This window comes from Passer domesticus, chromosome 3, assembly GCF_036417665.1.
Source record: "Passer domesticus isolate bPasDom1 chromosome 3, bPasDom1.hap1, whole genome shotgun sequence".
Lineage (NCBI taxonomy): Eukaryota > Metazoa > Chordata > Aves > Passeriformes > Passeridae > Passer > Passer domesticus.
In genome coordinates, this window is record NC_087476.1 from 32,221,721 (window position 1) to 32,239,765 (window position 18,045).

An 18,045-nucleotide genomic window follows, 5' to 3' on the forward strand; every position below is an offset into this window, starting at 1 on the left:
TTTCTCGGCATACCTATGCACATGCATGGACAATAGATCACCAAGAGCATATGAAAAAAAAAAGTGAAAATTCACTGGGAAAACACTTGTCAAATTAAAAAGAAGAGTGCCTATATTGAGCATGCACCCCTATTGCTCTGGAAGGGAGAGGTATTGGCTTTAATCTTAATAGCAGAAGGTGCAGATGTCTCTGATTTTCATTCAGAGCTTTCTGGGAGGTATGGATGGCTCTGGAGCAAAGACAAGTAGGAGGTTCCTTTTCCCAGTCAGGGGACTTTTCTTCTTTGCAGTCATTCTTGTCTCTCAGCTCTTGGTTGCTTTGCTTTCATATGAGTCCTTAAATTAGAGGATAAGTGAAGGTTGTGTTTTGTATCTCTTCCTAAATCTATCCTCTGACGAATCAAGAGCCCCCTTCACTTTCTTGCCCATCTGTTAAAAATCTTACAGTATAGTGAGGGAAATACAAGTGTTTTACTATCTGTGTTGCTGAGACTGTCAGTTTCTTAGCAGTAAAAGCAGAAAGAAATAAACCTATTGACAGTGGGGGGAGATGTAATAAAAAGTGACCTTCATCTATATTTCATTTTTTTTAAAGCTTCAAGAGAAGAGTAAAAGGCTTGCAGCTGGGTTGTCACAAACAGCCTGTAGAACTACTGAAAGAAACTTGCTTTCAGGGTGTGTTTCTACTTCCATGTTTATAAATGCTTTTATGTTTTAAAAGGCATTCTCCTTTCTCATGGATTTGCATGGAGACTGCTAGAGGTGGACTACACTTCTCTATCCAGACAAAAAAAAAAAAAAAAAAACCAAAGAAAGAAAACCCAGGTTGCCTAATTTTTCTGAGGACTGAAAAGTAATGCAAAAATAATTTCCAGAGCAGAAAAAGAACTATCCTCTTATTTTTACTATAAATATTGTAACTATATTGTAAATATTTTACTATAAATATTGTAATTTTGGAAGGGGCAAAGCCATTAACAGAAGGAAAAAAATCCCAACAAAACCTTTTAAAATTCAATACTCTTTCCATTAATTTGTGAAATATGTAAGTGTCTTGTGTGTTCTGCAGGACTGATGGTGAACTGTAGCCAAGGGTCATCAGGGCACTTCAGGTGAAAGGCAGCACTGAAGAAGAATGGCTGTAGAAAGGTTGCACTAAGCTGACTCAGTGCTTGATTTGCCATGTGCTGAGCAGCTATGAGATAATTCTTCTCCACGTCTCAAAGGTCTCCCTTTTGTCCTTTACAATGGATGAAAGAATAAAGGGGCCGAAGAAGTTATACTCAGTACTTGGCAACCTCACTAATTCAATCTGCATCTCAGTTCCTGCTGCTCCTTTTATCCTATTTTTTGGGTGACTGGGTGGGTGGAGAGATTGCTCCTCCTTCAACTCTTTTTACACACAGTTATATTTCCTCTTTTGTAACACCTCCGGTAAAATAGAAGAGCAGTGGCTCTGGTTCTCCTATTCCCTCATAATCTTTGCTTGGGCCCCATCAACATCCTCAGAGTGGAAATGCACTTACTGCACCTTCCACCAGAACAAAAATGTGGAGGTGGAGACTTGCACTGTCCCATCCTTCATGCTGGGACAGGGGTTCCCTTGTTGCCTTGTTAATATTTAATGTCTGCCTTGCTGCTGCTCCAATTATTTCTGGTTCATTCCTAGTAGGTGTTTTTTGAATAAAGGCCTACAGCTGGGGTGCTGCGTGCAGTGAACACATCTTGAGTGGTTCTTTGCTTGCCTTGAAAGAGACATTTCACACAGCACATGGTCATAGCCTACATGAGCCTTATGTATGGGAAGGGACAATTTAAAACAGAATAAATTCTAAATTTGAGTGATTTCACCCTAATTGTTGTAAGGGACATACAAACCAATAACTCTGTAAATTTTGAGTTTGTTGTTGGTAAAGAAAAAAGTAAAGGAAAAACCTCCTTTTCCCTGACAACACCAAGAAAACAAAGAAATCTTCACAGCAAGTGCTGTTAATAAGGAGGCAAAATAATTTAACAAGAAGTAACAAAGCTACTGTGCTGAAATATCCATTTCAGTACAAAAGGATTATTAAAAGTCACCCAGATTTATTTCACCAGTCTCATTTCAGCATCAGAATATGCTGACAAAACTTTGAAAATTTAAGCATCGGCTGCTTTTCCAGATATAGCTAATTCATAAAAGATGATGGGAAGATATATGACATTTATATGCTGAGGGTCAGTACATCACAGTATTGTACTGCTGATTTTCAATGTCACTTGAGTTACTCCATCATTTTGCTATAACTTCTTTTATGTTTTGAGCTCTAGAGGCAAATACTTCAAGCAAATGGCCATAATTTCTTCTGTGAAGTTGGTGAAGGCTAACAAACAACTTGCTTGAGGGTATATCCTCACATCAATAAAATACGTGAGATAGCAATATAAAAAGTGAATGTATGGGGAACACCCTAAAAGTTGAGATAAAAAATGTAAGTATTAGTATTTTTTAGTCTTTTCATGAGGCATGATAGTAAGTTTTTTCAACTAAAATAAGGTCTTTCAGGTGCAATAAAGAAATTTGAAGAGTTTAATGTCAGTAGAGGAGATATTGGAGTAAAGTACTAGATGAAGCTCTGCTGCTGACAATACCTGCATGGATTCATGCCTTTTTTTGCCTCAGTCCCTTCCCAGTAGAAATGGGAAAGTTCTTTAGTGACTATCATCAAGTAGATAAATTAATAATTTATGTAACTGTACTATAGCAAGAAGTTAACACTGATGAAGTTGAAAACCAGTAGCTGAGTAACTGACAAAATATTTTAGACTAGAAAACTCTGTGGTTGATGGAACTTACTAAACAAATAAACTCACACTACAATGTGCTGTAGCTGCTTTTAGCTTCAGAGGGGGATACTAAAGCCAGGAATTTGTCTTAGCAAGGAACAGATGCAAACTACTTGTCAAAGTTCAATAGAGTAATGAGTCCTTTCCTATAGCAGTAGTATTTCCCTCAAAACAGGTGTTGTTTTTTGCTTCCCCTCATAGATTATTTACCATCCAGTGAATGAAAGATATTGTTATCTTTGGTTCCGTTCTTGTCAATACATATGGTACTTTGGGTCAGAACAACAATAAAGGATTCCAGTAGCTGGGATAACTGGACAAGCTTAGGATTGCTGTTGATGGTTGACCTGAGACAGTGCAGTGAGTAAAAGCCTTTTAGGTGTCATTTTTGGCAAAAAGGACTGTGGATATGCTACTCTTCTCTATTATTTGTGGAGGTAAGTATACACTTAAACAATGATGAAAGGAGTTGAGGGCTAAAGTAAATAATTCTGAAATATCTTTGTGCAAATGTAGCATTTTTTTCTACATGTGCCAATGAATATCTCATTCTAAAATGAGAAATTCTTGGAATCCATTTAAACATCTGCATTGATAGAGAAAAATGCTGTCTTCACTTCCATCTTCCTCAGTAGCTGTTTCTTCATGGTGTCTACAGACAGATACAAAGGTATTTTATCTTTCAAGTAGTATGTGCGGGAATTGGAAACCTATAAAATCATGGTCCTTCCATCTCTTGGTAAGAAATAGTTTTGTGCTACCCCTGCTGAAGGCTTTGTTTATCAAGTTTACAAAAACTCTACATCAGACAAATGACTAACACAGTTCTTAAATCTAACATACATTTCCTCAAAGTTTGTCCCTTTCTATAAGGGAAAGATGTAACAAAGCTTGCCCCAGGCATGCACTCTGATGCAATCAGCTCACCTTAAATGTAATCAAGAAAGTATTGTGAGTAAATAATTGTTAGTATGTAGAAATCTACCTATTTCTGAATTATTACTGAAAATCTGATAGGGACAGAGGGAAGAGTTCTCCAGACACCTTCAATATTATCCACTGGGCAGAATCTCATTCTTAGCACTTGTCTACAGCAGATGCACTGGGCACCACACCATCTGACCATGCATTCAGGTATGAGGTGCCATTCCAAGGACACATGAGTTATATTGTCCTATTCAGAGATTCAAGCAGCACTGCATCTCATGTAGTATTTTCTTTTGTTTTTCTAAAACATTTCCTCCAAAACATCGCCTGTAAGATATATAGCTGTGTTTTCACAGTATATCTCCTCTTTCTGTTCTGTGCTTTACTCAGGTCTTAGATAAATCTTTTGTAATTTCACAAAGAAAAATAAATAACTGAAAAACTTCTTCTCATTATATCACAGCAAATTCAGGTATTACTTGGATGAAAAACATGTTTTCCAACTGCACTGTTGTATTCCTCATTTTTTCTTTGAAGGTACCGAAGATGGTTGGAAAAAACAGTGCCCAATCTATCAGTGTGGTGTACAGGCAGTAGCTAGACAAATAAATGTAGCTCTTTTTGTACATATATTCAGTATCACTTGCTTTGCTTCTACAAAAGTAAGAAAAAAAGACGTTTTGTTTCTTTTTTTCTTTTTTCTTTTTCTTTTTAATTTGCTTTATGTGTTTGGAGGGAATTAAAAAATAGTTAATTGTGAAAGGAACTTAGTGTAACAATGTAAGTCCTGAATTTTGCAATGAGCTCTTGTATGTGTACATACCAGCAAGTATCAGACTACTAATAGTCTTAGACCGTGAGCTATTCTTAGCTATTGAAGAACAATATCTATAAACAAGGAAAAAAAATCTATTTTAAGTGATAACAACTATTCCTAACAAGATGTTGTGGCAAACATAGATCAGAGGCATATTTTAAGACTACTGTCTGATATTCAGGTATTTGAAGACAAGTATTTATCTTTTTAATTGTTGCTATAAATATTCAGTTTATACACATTCACTTGTGAAAAGCCAGAAATCCTCCCTGCCTCTGACCAGTGAGGATGGTCCGACTTGTGAGAGTCAAGTGGAAGACAAATGTACTGTTAAATGTCCTTCACCATGTGACACCATTAAAACAAGATTAAAACGTGGCAGTTTTATTAAGCAACATTAAACCACTGTGTAATATGTGGCTTATACTCTGCTACACCAACACATTGTTGTAGCAGATGTCCCTGGCTTTAAACATCTCAGACAGTAGTCTGTGCTGACAGTCCTTAAACTGCCTCAATCAAGTTGCATTTACTTTCTCGCTGTAGATTTAGTAGACAATGCTAAAGTGTCCTTGGAGGAGAAACTAATCAGCTAAAAAGCTTATTACAGTTTCCATGAGAGCTTTGATTTATTCACTTTGCCAAAATCAGACTTTCTTCATTTGTTGTTGTTGCTAATAAAGCAAAAAGGAAAATCTGAACAAAAATAGCAATTCATGTACCTGTCATTCTGCATCCCCACATGCATTATCCTGTAGTTCATTTCCCTGTTACTCTTTGCCTTCAGAAGCAAACAGAAAAATACAGCATGTTCTTCATTTTAGCTCCAGATGAGGTAGGACAAATTAAAAAATGAACAAAGAAATGTTGCAGATTTGACAGCTGCTGCTGGTTATTATTAGTTAATTGTTGTGTATTTATTAACACTCATGTGTTTCAGAGACCAAATGTAATTTTACTCTGAGAATTTCAGTGCTGTGGTCTTTATTCTAATATGATCTGATAATCTTCATTCTCACGACCTTTAACAACTATCTGGTTTTATCTATGGATTCTGAATGTATTTTACATTAAAAATATCATACCAACGACACTATTTTTAATTATTCATAAACTCACCTGGGTACATATATGTGACTAGAAATTTTCATTGAAAGCAAGGATTAGCAAAGGGAAATGTCTTCTGGGCAGCAATAATGGCTCATAACTCTTGGAATTAGTTTAAAGATATTTTTGATTGTAAATTAATTAGCAATATTTTATAGACTAAAACTTCAAAATACTTGGAGAAGAAGAACAAAAGCCCTATACTCCACTGAGCTTTTGGCACCATGTAAAGATTTATCTAGTAAAAAAATCTTTTCTGGCATTACCAAAAATTTCTATTTCTTAGTAATTCTAAATTTTATTAATTTCTAACATTTCAATTTTTTCTGCTGTATTTTAATTGAAATAATATAATTTTGAACACGATGATTCCAGAAGATTTTTTTTTTCTTGTTTTAGACTATTAAGGATTTAAGATATGGGTATAAATTCTCTCTTTTGACAGGTTCTGCAATATCAAAACATTGGAAATAATGAGATAGATGGAACGTAGAGGTGTCCCTATCATGCGTCCAAATAAGTGTTCTCAAAGCACTGTTATGACAGAGCCATTTCATTTGCCCTTGCTCTCAGTTTTAACACTTGGTATTTGGGAATACTTGAAATAAAGAGAATGACATCTAAATGTGCAATAATCTATACTGCAATGGCAATACATACAGGTCTGTTGGTTGCATTTGGGTTAGCATAAAATTTCCATCTTTATTCCTAGATTTGGAATGTTTATCTTTCAAATGAAAAGCACTTCAATAGATGAAGAAGATCCTTAAAACAAAATTTCCATTTCTAATTTTCCTTATGCAGAACATAAGAATGAGTGAAACAGATTTTTTGTTGAGAGAAGGTGATTTGTAAATAAGTTTGGTTGATGGTAGAGCCCAAAAATCCCACAGTGTTAGGCACTTGTAGAATCCCTCTTGCTGCAGGATTTACGGACCAAGTTTGTAGAACAGCTGTGAAGATGTGGACTGAGGTTGGTCTAGATGACTCTGGAGATGCTTTCTGTAACTCTGCAACCCAGCTGCCCTTTGCCAGCAATCCACTAGTGCATAGCCAGCTCCTGATTGCTCAGCTCTGTGATGCACATCCAGCAGTCCATGGGCTCCCAAACACCAAAATCCTTTCTGCAGCTACTGTCACCACAGTGTGTGTCCCACAAAATAACCAGTGAGAAGAGAAAACCCATTTCAAACAGCGACTATCTCAGCTACAAAAGTAGCAGCATAAAATTTGGAAGGCATGGTGGTAATTGATGGATAGAGGCAGCTGCTGGAAGCAATCCACTAAAGTTTGTATAAAGGTAAAAGACTGAATACTGTGTTGCCAGGAGTTAGAGCATGATTTGATTAGATGTGTTTTTCCAATAATTTCACGTTGTCTGTACACCTCTATGGATCACAAGAACTGTAGGCCAAACTGCCTGTGGCTTGTTTTTTCTGTTGTTTACTAAGCTTAAATTAGTCTCCTGGCTCCTAGCATACTAGACTTTAAATCAAAATTTCTTCTTTATATCCATCCCTGTCAAGTCAGGATTCGTATGATGACTGTGAGGATAAATTAAGAAGAAAAATAAAAAAAAGACATTCCTGGAATGTATAGGCATTTCTCTCAATTTACTTTAATTAAATAATCATTGGAATAAAGTGTTGCCATAAATTATCAGAAATTCAGGTACCTAGAATCCATGCTGTTTTTTTCTGAAAGGAATTCTATGTTTTTATATATATATATATATATATATATATATATATATTTTTTTTTTTTTTTTTTTTTTGTGAAAAGATATTATCAACTTTCTTCTGCATTGTTTTTTCCCCTGTTATATGTTGCTCCTTTCCCATTAGGTTTGGCTACATAAAAGATGTCCCCATGCATATAAGCATTAGATTTGGTTCTTTACAGGCAAATTCCTAGAAGCATACAGTTAGGGATTTATTGGCTCATTTTTAGAGAAGAGAAAAAAAATCAATTTATTTTTCTTAATTGAAGCCAGATTAAAATTTGAGAAGGGAGGCAGATTTTAGTGCAAGTCTGTTCTTGCAGCAGTGAATTATCTTTGTTCCCTATCTTGGGTTGACCAATTCCAGACAAATGTTTCAGGTATGATAAAAGATTAATAAAGGTGAGAAATGAAGGGTTTCTGCATTCTGGTTTCAAGCAATATTGACCATGTCACAAATATCTGATACTCCTTTTTTTTCCCAAGCATAGGAATAGTGCAGCAATCATGCTTTTCTTACCTGATGGAAATCTTGGTTGACACATTGCAGGAGCAAGTCACAGCGCTATGGACAGGGACTGGTTAAAAAGAAGTTGAGAGAAAATTGGTCGTTCCTTTTGCACAGATATGATTAATTCCACTATACCAGTCCTTGAGTCCACTCCCAAGTCCTTTCAAATAATTCCTATGTCCCATGCCACCTGGCTAAGTGGAGAAAAACAACATTTAATTAAAACCAGTATTAAAAACAAGAAATGAGACTGCTGTTGTAAATTTTTCCCTGTGCCCCAGTAGTACGTGTTTGTGTGAAGAAAAAGAGTAGAAATTAAGCTAATAATAATAAAACTTAGCCTTTGCCTCTCTCTAAAGTGCTGTTAAGTCTGAGAAATCTTCACGCTGCTGCTGTGAGTTACAGAAGCAATAGATAATACAGTGTTGAGAAAGGGTTAGTTTTCTCTCCATGCTGACAAAAAACATGTGAGGAGCACATCCGCACCTCCATCCCCTGTGTTACTTTTGCTTCTAGTGTGCTGGAAAAAGCTGCTGAGAACTTGCAAGAACTTATTTCTTCTGCTTTTTATGGCAGCATTCAACACTAAAAGGATAAATATGCTTAACTGATATATAAGTTCAAAAGCAGTATTCAAAAACTCAGAAACCCCCTGCAAACAATACCTTTTAATTTTTTATCTAGCACTAGGAATATTTACATGAAAAGACTAAAATATTTCTGCTTCTTAAGCATTTATCTAACCCTGCTGTGCTGTCCTCATCTGTTACAATTTTCAGCTGTTCATTTCAGAGCAATGTTTCCCTTTTTCTTTTGGCAAAAGGCAGTGTCAGGACTGAAGTGAGAAAAGCCAGAACTTTGTACTTTAGCTGTGTGAAGAGGTTTTGAGTGTTGCAGAATGAGTGGAAACAGCTAGTATTAGTTTTAATGAGTTTATTCTATTTATATTGGAAGAGCTATAGGAGCCCAGCGCAGCTTTGGTGGTTAGTAACACAACTTCACAGCTAATGGTGTTGGAGGTCAGCCTTCCCAGGTTTCTGCTTTTCTCTGCAAATTCAAGAAGTCTGCATGATACCAACTGGTACTGGACATCAACACTGTCAGGATGTACAGATGAAGTAGAGTCCACTTACATTAGTGTTTTTCCTTCATTTAACTCATTAAACTCATGTATTTGGTTTTGTTTCTGGAGCCATGCTCAATTCAGACACTCAAGAATGACTTCAGCAGAAGACAGGCTTTTTGTTGAATAACTGGGAGATTTAGGACTAATGTTTTTGGGAAATAACCAGGTCTGCCCTACATGTATAGTCCAGAGTTCAACTGATGACTAGATTTAACTTGAGAAGAAATATTATCTTGATAAGGTTAACAGAGATGCTTTTAAGGGAGGATGTTTGTTTTGTTGTAGTTTTCTATAGTAGAACACAGTACAGTCTATCTGAAAATGATTTCTGATTAATTTCCAGTATTGCTTGCCCAAAAAAGGTGCTGATTATGATCTACTATCACACTGTCCTCATGGCTGCTGCTATTGTGCTTTACTGTTGGCTTTATATTTGCTCTAAGCTGTTCTGAGATACAGCATAGATGTTTGCTGAATGTTTTGGAGCTAACTACACCTTTTTTTCCCACTTTTCTGTGAAGTACAACTCTGTACTTTATAACACATGTAAAAAACATAGAACTTGGACATCTTGAAGTTGTTTGTATTGCATTTCTGTCTTCCAAATCTCCAAGCAGATTTAAATATTCAAATGTTTTAATTCTGTACCTTTCTGTTACTTACATTTTGTTTTCCACTTTCTTCAAACTTTTTTTCATATGCGATCACTGTGTCTCCCAGTGTGGTGTCTGTGGCATTAGTAAGAACATAAGAACTGTAGGGAAAAAGATTTCAATGTGTGGGATGAAAGTTACAGTACAAAATGCTTCCAATCAACTTGCCAATTTTGACATTTTGTTGTAGTTCATGGGGGTTGTCCACACACTGCAACAAGCAACTCTTTTTTCTCCCTTTGTCTTGATTTTCCTAACTTTGAGTGTGCAGAGCGTGGTAATAATTAATTGCTGTAAAAAAAAAAAAGAGGTTTCTATCTCATACATCAATAAGTGTTCTGCTGAATTTTAGCTGATGTAGCTGAAACATGTTTGTGTATATGGACTGGCTTGAAACAACTGTGACTGATACTGAGGATGACACACCTGTGACATCCTGGATGCAGACATCTAAATATAGAGATGGGCTCAAAGACAACATTATGTCTGGGAAAAAAAGTGAAATTAATGTATAGAGACCTCACATTTTCACATTGGATGACTGCCCTGTGAAATTGGCTCTGAACACAAGTTTGGATGGATTTCAGATTGCACTGAACTACACAGCTGTTCTGCTATGGACAAAAGAGCAAATCAATTTAAGGCTATTCAAGTCTACAGAAGTGATATATGTACCTTCTGTGTTGTATTGTGGATATTATTACTGTTGGCTATGAGTGTATTTTTGCTTTTTAGAAAATGCATGTCCCCAGTGGGAAAACAAACAGTACAAAGCCTGAGGAACAGCAAATCAAGGTTGGATGGACAACGTTAAGGGAATGACCAAAAAGATATAGGTTTGTTGGAGCAAGAAGATGACTTTTCATTCTAGAAACTTCATCAGGTTTTGCAGTCTGTGACTTAGAAACAACTCCTGAGATTTCCCAGTGGTAGAATTATACAGAAGACCAGGTAGGACTTAATTTTAATTCTTTTTTTAAATCATTAGAATTAAAATCATTAGATTCCTCTAGTGTTTTGATTTGAAGTGTCAAGGCATATAGACAGTGATTCAAATATAACTATGAATAAATTTCCTTCAGAAGTTTGGCATACAGAAATGAGTCAAATGGCAAGAGACATTTTATAACTAGCTGACTATAAAGCTGTGTGGAGATTTTAACCAAAAAATGCAGAGGTCAGAGGTTCTGTATCTCATTCTGTTCTGCCCACACAGTTACACACCTTGTAGTTTTTCCCATTTTTTTACTTGATTTGACTTCTTGTACCTCTTGATGGTGATTGAGTTTTTCCCTCTTTAGTATTTAATCAAAAAGTTCAGAAATGAATGAAGACTTCTAAACCTGTAGTAGCTGCCTGTGAAGCACTAGAGCATGGAACACGGAGGCAATATTTTCTTTTGACTTACTGTGAAATGGAAAATGTGAAAACACCATGCAGGGTGATGAAGGGGGACATACATCCACTTGCTGGAGGTAGCCAGTGATAGGTAAGAACCAGCTTGGTGTGTTCCTTAAACAAATAACCTGTGCTGTGTGGGGTGGGGTGTACCAGCCTGGCTGGCATGTCACACTGCAGCAGCTGGTGTGCTCCCACTTGTTCTGGCACTGATCTCATGCTGCTGCAATGAACTCTGGAAGTACACAGAGCATTGACTTTCATTTCGAATTGCCTCATATCTCCAGAAAAACATTTCAATATGTCTTATTATGTTTCAATATGATTATTTTAAGTGGGTTTATATGGTGACTTTCCCACAGAGCTGTTGTGGTGCCAAAACTGGCAGTATTAAGGGCTTCATTTACAGTAGAAATCCTAGAATTGTACATAGGCGGGATCTTTAGACATATGTCCCGGTTCCAGCCAGGGTTAATTTTTGCAGTAGACAGGAGGGGGCATGGCCAGGACACAGTTATTCTATACCACCTCACATGATTGGTGGGAGCAGGGGAAAGTGACTTTTTTTCAGGGAGAAGTTGTTCAGTTCAGGGAGACATACGGTATTTTCTGTTATAGTCTGGTGTTTTTCTGCAGCAAGAATTTATTTTCTTATACTCTCTGTCATTGCTATTTTTGCCACTTAGGGTTTGTTTTCTTATCTCATTGATGTTTCCAGCAAATTTTTCTTATCTCAACCATGATCTTTGCCTTTTGTGCTTTCAGTTGGAGCAGTGGGGGGCAGCAGCATGTGGTTTTAGTGGGAGAACTAAATTGAGGAATACCATTCCTAAACCACAACAGCACAATGATATGCCATCCTATGCTTCAATATTACACAAAGCTACATGACTTCTAATTGTGTCCCTTGCATGCAACAAACTTGCAGGTCTACTTTTGAGTTTCTTTCATAAACCCCTTTTTGCTGTCTACAGCATGATCATTTGAAAACAGCTGGTGGCATCCATCCACTCAGTGAATCTGATGTTGCATGTGGTGGATTTGTGGATAGGAAGTTTCTGAAAATGTTAGATCTGACACGTGTGAAACACACAGAGTGAGATTTCCCTGGGGCAATTCCCAATCATTCTTCCAGTCACTCTTGCACGACTGCTTATTTCTTGGTTCAGCACAACCGTCCCCAAACAATCAACAGACTCTACCAAAAGTTTCAACCTACTCTTTTAATGGGCATGCAGTAATTACTCTTAAACCTGCAAATGTGGTTGATGGTGTCAGAAGAAAAGATGTACAATATTAATTTTGAGCACAGGAATAATTTCTCCATTGACATGCATAGTTTCTTTTGGTTATGGTAAAACATTTAATGTAGCAGATGTCTTACCTCTTTGGGGCTTTTTTACCTCTTTGCCCCATTTTTGGCAGGTGTAATACTCCTTCCTGATGGTCTGTCACTATCTCTGGGTGTGGCATAGATTACAGGTAAGAATAGCTAGCAGGGCTTTGCACTGAGGAAAGCAAAATAAAAGGTAGCTGGGTGGAGTTGAGAGGGAAGTGAGAATGTCTTTACTCCTTGGGAGATGGCAGCCACACTGTGACAGATCAGTGTTTACCTTTCCACCACTGAACAATGAATAAAAATTATAGCTTTCCACACTTTTTCCCTCAACTACTGCTTTTTTATGAAAATACCAAGCATTTTCAATTTTCATTTCAAATTTACCAAAATAAATTATATCAGGTTTAAAAAATAAAAATAAAAATAAATAGAAAAACCAGAAAGCCCAGAGAATTTGCTGATTGAAACTGGGGAATTGCAAGAGTTCTCCCAAATTCTGGATATTTGTGCCCTTATTTCAGTAACAATGCAAACTTTCTGAGAAAATTAATAAGAAAGGGTGTCAGGGTGCTGCAAGGGGTAGCTCCCCCAGAGAAGCTGGGAAGCTGGGACTGAGGGTGGGAGTAGGGCAGAGGAGGTAATGAGACCACACATGAGAAGATCTCATGGGCAGCCTCTTCTGAAATGCACTGATTTATTTTTTTTTTTTTTCAGGAAAATCTGTCTTTTCCTGTAAGGATTGGGAGCTTCTCTTGTGGCCACAGCATTTTCCCATGACTGTCCCATGGGGACTCCCTGATTAGCTCCAGTGCCATGCAAGGATGGGAAAATGCATGTAATGAGCTTCTGAAGGAGTATTGCTTGCTTGTTTTGCTTCGGCAAACTGCGGATGATTTCCTAAAGGCATAGAATTAAATATGTGGTTCTTCTGTAGGTTTGAAAAAAAAAATTGCAAATGGATGAACTTCAAACTAAAATATTTTTTAATTAAAAAACCTGTAAAACCTACCCTACTCCTTTCATGAAATCAGGGCTACTTTGATGTGGAGAGGGGAGGGAAGGGGAGAGGAACTGAGGGGAGGGGAAAGAAGTAGAATGGAGGATAGAAGAAGAGAGGAGAGGAGAGGAGAGGAGAGGAGAGGAGAGGAGAGGAGAGGAGAGGAGAGGAGAGGAGAGGAGAGGAGAGGAGAGGAGAGGAGAGGAGAGGAGAGGAGAGGAGAGGAGAGGAGAGGAGAGGAGAGGAGAGGAGAGGAGAGGAGAGGAGAGGAGAGGAGAGGAGAGGAGAGGAGAGGTCTAGTGATGAAAACTCTAGCAGTTTAACTTCAGTATCCTAAGGGGTTTCCTAAATATCAAGCACTTTAATAATATAATCCACTGGTCCTTGTCCTATTCTCAGTGAACAAGCACTGTATTTCCCTGATTTAGGGAAGCCTTTTATACAATTGACCCTTCTGTGAAAAAACCCCATGTGAATATTTCCTTTACCACGATATAGCAGCTTACCAAATTTTTATCTATTTTCATAAGCCTATCTTATGAAACAATTATTTTTTCCTGTTAGTTAGAAAAGGAGTGCTTATAAAGATTTGGGAAAAAATTCTGTGAAAATAGCTGCTAGCTAATTCGCAACCTAGCTTTTAAGAACTGTTCTTTTCCTCCACCCTGTTTTTTCTTTGAAATGAAAGTGGTAATCATCTCTATAGGAGGGAAAGGGAAGGAGAAGTGTGGGAAGAACAAATATGTGTAAATGAGATTTAAAGCAGAAGGCGAATGCCCTTTTATGCCAATAGATTTACTATAAAAAATAGATCCCAGAAGTAACGGAAGCACTTGACTAACTGATTTTAATTGATAGTCTGAAGAAAAAGAAATCATAATAGCTGAGATATGAAACTGAATTACTGAGATTTGCATAAAGCTAAATATTACCAAAAGGAATTCATATTGGAAACTGTACAATTAAAATAAAACAAACAAAACAAAGTTTCCTTAAACAAAACTGAAAAATTTTTCAACCTTCTACCATCTATTTCAATATAGTATGGGAATTAACTTTATATATATTTTTTTGTTGTTGTTGTTTTTTTTTTTAATATATATATCCTTATATCCCTATTTATGTGGACTATAAGTGGTCCTACAGTGCTGTTATGTCTACTGCTCTCAAATGTTTATTCAAGAAGAGCTGCCTTGCAGCAGAGATGAGAGCATATGTCTTCCACGTTCACTTCTGTGATGCAGGGTTCTATAATAGGAATGTGATGAGACACATTTTGCTACCAGAAACGGAAGTGAAACCTTTTCTTCCTTCAGAAGTTCTGTTTAGTTATTTTTAAAAATCCACGGAATTTAGGTGATTGGTGTTTTGCTCCAAGATGCTAAATAAGGAACAGGAAAAGAGGACTACTGTTTCTGGGTAATCACTGGGAAAGAATGTGTTAATTTATAACTACTATATAACACATCAGCACTTGAAATGCTTGCTCAGGTGGTACTGTTGCCATTTTTCACATATCTTTAATGGTGTTATAAACATTTATAAGATAGAATAGCAGCATAACAAAAATAATTTTATATACCTGAAATTTACTTACACTGGTCAGTTGATGCATTTAAAATTGAGGTATGAGGTAGCAGACAACTGTATCCAGTTGCCTGGAATGGATTTTTGTACTAAAGCTGCAAGACAACAGGAAAGTAAAAGACCAAAATTCGTTTAGTTTTACAAGCAAGTCAGAGTAATTTTTGTTTTATTGAGTATAGTTGAGAGGAAAATTCCTTATAATGAAATATTCACTTCAGGCTGTTTCTGTTCAATCATATACTGATTGCTTAAGCAAAATTATAACTTCTTCAGCAGAAAAATGTAAGCTATTTTGTGAAATGAAATATTTTTTATATGCATTGACTTGGGATAACTTCAATTATTTCATGTTTCAGCAGATGGGTCCTTCATCTTCAAGAAACATTGAACCACCCATTACTAGTCTTGGTTCTCTATAACCAGCTGCAGACCTAGTCTGTTTTCAGGGTAAAGAAAGAATAGATGGGCATTTTCAAAAGTCAGTATTATTTTTAGAGAGTGTTGTGGTTCCTGTCATTTAAACACTCCTGAACATCTTTACCTGCATATAAATTATTTTTCACTCTGAACTATAACTTTTCCCTGTATAAACAAGGCCTATTAATAGGCCCTAAAAAGACCCCTCTGCAGAGACAGAAATAAGGGCCTTGAAGTAACACTGAGGGAAGGAGAATGGCCTCTGCAAAAGAACAAAAATGTTCAAGATTAGGGCATGGTTTAGTGCTGGACTTAGCAGTGCTGGATTGACAGTTGAACTTGGTGATCTTAGAGGTCTTTTCCAGGACAAGTGATTTTATGACAGTGAGACCCTTGACTGCTAACATGACTTTTGCTGGTATTTGGTTCAATCTAGAGCTTCATTATTGCTGTTTGGATCATGCTTTTATTGTGAAGGAACCAGAATGAATTCCTGGAAGTCACTGGCAGTGAGCTAAAAAGTAATCCACCAATTACAGGGAACTTTGTCATAAAAGTTACCATGGAACTTGTGTGTATCAAGTTTCTTTTCTGCTTCCTCTACTCAAAGTTACTCTGTTATTGATCATTCCTTTTCTTCCTCACCAAGAGAAAGCTATTCTAGTTTTACTCCTGCTGTCTGTAAACAGGAACTCAGTTTTGTTTCTTTCAAAATAGTCCTTTCCTATTGGTCTGCTAGTTTAACAAGGACTCACTTTGTTCCTATGAAATTGACTCCATGAGAAATTCACTCACACCTGTTCTTTACAATCTTTAGAAATTATTCTGAGCCATTTTATTTAAAAATTAAGCCAATTAATATAGAAATTTGTAGCTCACATGTGATTCTGGCCCACATATTTCTGGAATAAATAAGCAAATGCTGACATATGACTTAAATGATATAAACTTTTTTTTTTTTTTTTTTAAAGAAAGTAATATTAGTTTTATATCTAGACCAAAGACTTTGACAAATCTTTAAAATAGATAATTCACTGCTTAAGTCCAAGGAAGACTTTTAAATTGAAAGCATAAATAATGATTGAGTCACACATGCAACAAGTAATAGAGACACTTTCAATGTGGAAGTGTGATCAAGTCAAACAGAGTTTAAAATAAATATTGCTCCAGTACAGCAAGGAGAACAGAACAAGTGAATATTGCAGTTCTTTTTGCTTGTGCTTTGTGAGCATGGAGCATTTTTTTTCCCCACTAGAATATCCTTGGGAAATCTAACTATCATCACAAACTGTTCTTATAAATATACATGGAATTTGGCTGCTAGAGACCTCATCTTAAGTGGAGACTATTATGGCATGTTTTTTTTCAGCAATCTTTTTTCTAGTGTAATGGAACTTATACAGGGGTACATTATCTCACCCAGATTTATTAGCATATTTTTGGTAATTTCTCCTTCTCTGTTGAGCACACAATTGATATCCTAGCAAAAATCACTCCTTGAGGACCAGCTTAAGGTCACTGATGATGAGTGGATGAGTGGAGTGGAGTGACACTGGAGGAGTGATAGAATGTGATTCACCAGGGTGATCAATCTTAAAGTGTGTGTGTGGGGGGAAATGTCTCGATGTATTTGGGTAAAATGCAGACCATCCTAAACTCCAAGTCAAAATTCCTGAAGGGTGTAGTGGAGATCATGGCAGTTTCAAAGTACTCAGTAACAGAGATTAAACTGCACTGAATGTTTTTTCATGTATAAGAACACTAGCCACAAAAAATAACAAAGATAGGAGAAGACCCAAAACAGATAAGTAGGGCTGATGTTCTGAAAAAATACAGCTACAAATGAACTGCTTGGGCGTTGGTGCCTTGCCATATCTCCAGGATCAACAAATCACTGGCATTTTAACAAGGAGTGCAGTTTTTTCCCATTTTGTGGTTGCTCCATATGGAAAAGTGATGTGGCTACAGCTGTATATTGGTTTAAAAGGTGGATGTAGAAGATTTAAAACTCTTTCTGATTTATGGAACATGAACTGCTGGTTTTAAATTTTGAGGAGCACAGGGGATTTCTCCTGCACTTACCCAGTGCTAGAAGGAAGTATTCAGTATTGGCCAGGGTTGTAATGACTACTCAGGAAACTCAGATTTGTTAGCTCAAATATATTTTAGCTGTCAGGCTGTGTACTTGGTAATCTCTATTCAGTGGTCACAGTTCTTTCAAAAGGCAGAATGTATCTGTTACTGCTCAGTGTCCAACTGTCCAGTGCCCTTGGCAGAATTAAGGTTGCATAGCAGAGGTAGCTGGGTCCTTCCTTGCCTCTCTGGATAAGGAAGCCGAGTGTTATGCAGAGAATATGGGTGATGGCAGAGTAGAAACTGGAAAGGTTAAAGAAGATGAATGTAAGCTTGGGAAATGGCCTTCTGTCCCTGCCTCTGTCACAAAGTTAGTATATGAGAAAGGGCATATTAGTTAAGCAGAAATCTTCAGAACTGGGCATTGAAAGTGCATTATCAAGGGATCCAACTTTTGATACCTGAAGCTTCTTTTAAATAATTGCTGAGCAATCACAGCTGCAGGCAGAGTTGCTTGGAGATGTGCTTTGAATACATAAATTGCTAT

At 36.8% G+C, this 18,045-nt stretch overlaps 2 long non-coding RNA genes across 5 annotated transcripts in view; one reads left to right on the top strand and one right to left on the bottom strand.

Annotated features, from left to right (window-relative positions):
* The window catches only part of LOC135296297 (uncharacterized), a 34,925-nt gene extending 23,762 nt beyond the window's left edge, over positions 1-11,163 (top strand). Inside the window, exons 2-3 of the long non-coding RNA XR_010358362.1 lie at positions 10,423-10,638; positions 10,989-11,163. This is a non-coding gene — a long non-coding RNA (uncharacterized LOC135296297). The remainder of the gene's footprint in view (positions 1-10,422; positions 10,639-10,988) is intronic.
* The window catches only part of LOC135296295 (uncharacterized), a 112,382-nt gene that overhangs the window by 17,531 nt on the left and 76,806 nt on the right, over positions 1-18,045 (bottom strand). For all 4 annotated transcript variants that reach the window (XR_010358360.1, XR_010358359.1, XR_010358358.1 and 1 more), the window contains exon 2: positions 7,918-8,102. This is a non-coding gene — a long non-coding RNA (uncharacterized LOC135296295). The remainder of the gene's footprint in view (positions 1-7,917; positions 8,103-18,045) is intronic.